We start from the raw sequence: 3,807 nt of genomic DNA, 5'->3' as shown, positions 1-3,807 counted from the left end.
AGAAACGCTTGGGGACAGGAGCAAGAGTAGTGGGTGGGGCATTCCGAGGCCACATCAACCAAGGCCAAGCACCCAGACCACGGGAGGTGAATGTCCTTCTGGGCTGTATAGGTGTTCCATATGTCAGAAAGAACAGGGACAAATGGAGGTGGATGCAGGAGCTGCATTTCAATGACTAAAGAGATGGTAAGTCTGGCCTGGACGTGGGGGCTGGGCGGGCGTGGCTGGGGTCTTCCCGTGTGTGGCTCCCTGGCTGCACCTCCCTCCAGTCACACTGGCCTCTGGTCCCCAGCACAGGGCTTGGCACAGGCTGCCCCCCTACCTAGGATGCACTTTGCTCCTAGCTTGTTGTTCCAGCTCACCGTCACCATCACGGCCTCGGCTCCTGAGAGCCTGGCCTGGCCATGCACTTTGCAGCACTCGTCCTCTGCTCAGAGCCTTGTGGGCTCCCTTCCTGACCCATCCCGGTGCAGGGCTCTGCATGCACGGGAGCTGTCTGTCTACTTCACCCGTGTGCTGTGGGGCTGCAGTCTGGGCCTCTTGGGTTCATGGTTGTGCCCCAACTCCCAGCTCAGGGCTCGCGAATGTTCGCTAGTGAATAAACAAACAGCCCCCACCCTGTGCAATCAAGGACAGAAGGAATTTGAAGAAAAGGCTTTTCTCTTCTTCCCCAGGAGGCAGACCAGGGGCCAATGGACAGCAGATTCCAAGAGTCCTACTTCAGCTGGGTGCAAAGGGCAGGTGTCAGCCAAGGAGGCCTCTCTGAAGGGGTGCTGCTACGCTACGCCCAACCAGTCAGCAGTGCGGGGGAGGGTCTCATCTGTGGTCAGTTTGCACTCAGGGACCTGGTGGTTGCTCTCAAATCTGCCGCGCTCCTGCTTCCATCTGTGGGAGGGAGGGATAAATGTGGGATTCCTGGGATTCTCCATCCTCCAGGAACCACCATGGGCCATCCCCTCACTCCTGTGACATTTGGTGAAGGAGCCTCTGCCCAGCTTCTGCGAGAAGGGACGCCCTAAAGTCTCGGGAAAAGGAGGTCAGGGCCCAGGTGCCACCCAGCCTGAGAACTTTGGTCCCAAGCACAGTCATTTGCACACAGTCATTTGCACGCCGCTGAACGTCCGCCCGGCAGCACCTCCCAACTTTGTTAATGGAAGCCTGGTGATCCGTAACCTGCATGTGGCAGACATCTGCTCGGGGGTAATGCGGTGGTAATGTACATATCGATGATCAATCAGCGGATTTGCAAGAAAGGCATAAAGTATTTAATTATAATTGTGTGGGGCAAGTCTGCGTGGTGGCGACATTTGAGTAGGTCACAGCCAGCCCTCACCCTGTTATGTTGCTGCTATTAAATGCCATTCACTCTAAGGGCTGGGAACCTTTCTGAAGTTGCAGGGTATCACACACTGGCAAATTGAAAATGTCCCTTTGCTTCTAAAAATATGATTGATATCCTTTGCAAAACAAACGCTACACCTCATTGTACACAGATTTCCCCCAGTGCCGCCCTTGCCTCTCCCGGGCATCGAGTCTGCATTTGGCCACAAATTTGTTCTCAGAGAGGATGAGCTATAAAGACCTTGACTTATTCTGAGGCCCCCAGGAGCGTCCTGTTTAGGAAAACAGGTTTTGTTGTTGTTTCAAGTCAGGCTTTGCTTACCAGAACAAAGTGCAGGAACTCAAAAGATAAAATGTAAATTTTATTTCCTCTGTTGGCAGCAGAAAAATATATCTTCGGATACTTTCTTTGCCATATACTTATGTATGGGAGCATCTGCCTCTTATGACCGTCTAAATTACATCTTGTACGATTTAAATCTATGCTTTTAGCACAACCAGCAAAGGGATATAAATAACAAGAGTGCAGACAGACACAGGGCACACACCACAATACACATGCACACACACATGTGTACACACCATGACGATAGCCTGTACAAGCCAGCATGGAGAGGGTGAGGAGCCAAACTGGAGCTGCATGCCTGCGATGCAGGGTCCCATCTGTGAAACGAGCATGAGAGCCACAGCACTCATCATCTTCTGGGATCCTACACCCGGTGGGAGGCGGGAGCACCGGGAATGCTGGCTGCTCTCCCAGCAGAGAGTTCTGGAAACCAGAAGCTGACATTTGCAAAGGAGAGGTGTCCACATTGGAAGCCGCATTTCCACCTCCAGGAACAGGCATCTGAGGCTGAGCTCCGGCTCCTTCTCCCTGGGCGAAGGGTGCCCTTGTAGGCAGAGGCTGCGGTTGTCTGAGCCAGGAGGCCGGGGAGTGGGCGTATCTCCACGGGGTCAGGCGTTCACAGCGTCTGTCAGCAATGGCCTTCCTCTTCTCAAAACAATGAACCAAACACATCAAGTCTATTTACAGGGCAGGTAAGTGGGGGAATGCTTGGATTTTTCCGAATAGAGATGAAGCCAGGGCCAAGCATCTTTTGCATGTTCTGGTCTGTCTCTGCAGCCCGCCTACCTTCATGGCTGCCCAGTCCCTGTTTTTAAGGATCCGATAAAGCAAGACTATGTAATTCCCAAATGAGCCAGACAGCCTCGTTGGGTGCGTTTTTTGCCATTCACAAAATTTGCCATTCACAAAATTAGCCAATCCTTGTTACCGAGCGAATTGGATTAGGTGTAATCCATACTAATGTTCCAATTAAGTCACTGAAAGCAATTAACTCTGCAAAAATGGGCTGGTGAAAAATGATAAGGCTGGTCACATAGTTTCACTGTGCATAACTGTGTGTTTTTAGAATGCCCATCTCTACACAGTAATTAAATCATTTACATTTCAAGTGGAGTGCGCCCACCTCGGATGCTTGTGACCGTGCCCTGTGAGGTGTTGCAGGAATTTTATCTACAGTGGGCTCTCTTGAGCACCTGATGTTTTGGGAAACCAGTTGACGGAAGGTGCCTGAATCAGGGCTTACTCCTTGCTCAGAAGAATCAAGAAATTTGAACTTTGCCCCAGTATCATCCCAAATTTGGGCCCCTCCTTCCCACCTTGCCTTTCTCCCTTCTGGTGTAAAAAGCACAACTGATTTCTTAAACTGTCACCAAAATACTCGGCTGACACAAGAAGATACGTTTGTCACTTCCGATCACGTCACCCCTAGCACGGACACCATCATAAGCCTCGGGGTGACTAATTCATGGGGCCAATCGCCATCTCTCTTCACGGTTTGTGCCTTACCACTATTATTTTAACCACGGGGACAACGTCAACCAGCCCACTGACCGCACCACACTGGGCACTTGTGGCTTTTGGGATGTGGCTGTCTAGAAAGCTCACCCTCAAGCGACCAAGGAATGAAATGTTTCCCGACTCTAGGGAACATTAGCCTGTGTTTACTCCTCAGAGCAAGAGCACTAGGCCAGTGCAAAGCAAACCCTCAGGTAAAACTGGAACCCAGTGGGGTTTTCCCTGCAAGAGAACAGGTAAAGTCATAGCCTCACAGTCTATACCTTTAAGGAGCTCCAACTCCGCCTGTCCCCCCAATCCAGGCCTGGTGTGGCACCTCACCTTCCGTCTGCAGGAGAAATTGTAAGATTTGCCGAACTCTGGCTTCCTGACTCAAGGTGAGGCTGGAACCGTCTTTCCAGGGAGGGTCTGGGGAAGACCCCAGACTGAACTGCAGGGGCCTCCAGGGTGGCCCCACATCACATTGTCCAAAAGCTGAGGCCCACGTTCTCCAGCCGCGCGTATCTGCCCTCCTGTGCGAGGCAGGGCGGCTTGAGTCCGGGGAGGGGGTCTGGGGAGGACAGGATGTAGTCGATGCTGAACTTGAGGTCCCGGGGCTGCTCCTT

General features: G+C 52.1%; 1 long non-coding RNA gene across 1 annotated transcript; it reads right to left on the bottom strand.

The window, feature by feature from the left end:
* Positions 1 to 695: 695 nt before the first annotated feature.
* On the bottom strand, positions 696 to 3,804 carry LOC105522405. The gene is made up of 2 exons (XR_001003435.1): positions 3,466 to 3,804; positions 696 to 885 (listed from the first exon to the last, which is right to left on the bottom strand). It is a non-coding gene; the product is annotated as an uncharacterized LOC105522405 (long non-coding RNA).
* Between the last annotated feature and the right edge of the window lie 3 nt (positions 3,805 to 3,807).

This window comes from Colobus angolensis, unplaced genomic scaffold, assembly GCF_000951035.1.
Source record: "Colobus angolensis palliatus isolate OR3802 unplaced genomic scaffold, Cang.pa_1.0 Scaffold43, whole genome shotgun sequence".
In the NCBI taxonomy this organism is placed as follows: Eukaryota; Metazoa; Chordata; class Mammalia; order Primates; family Cercopithecidae; genus Colobus; species Colobus angolensis.
This window is presented reverse-complemented; position numbering and strand designations above follow the sequence as displayed.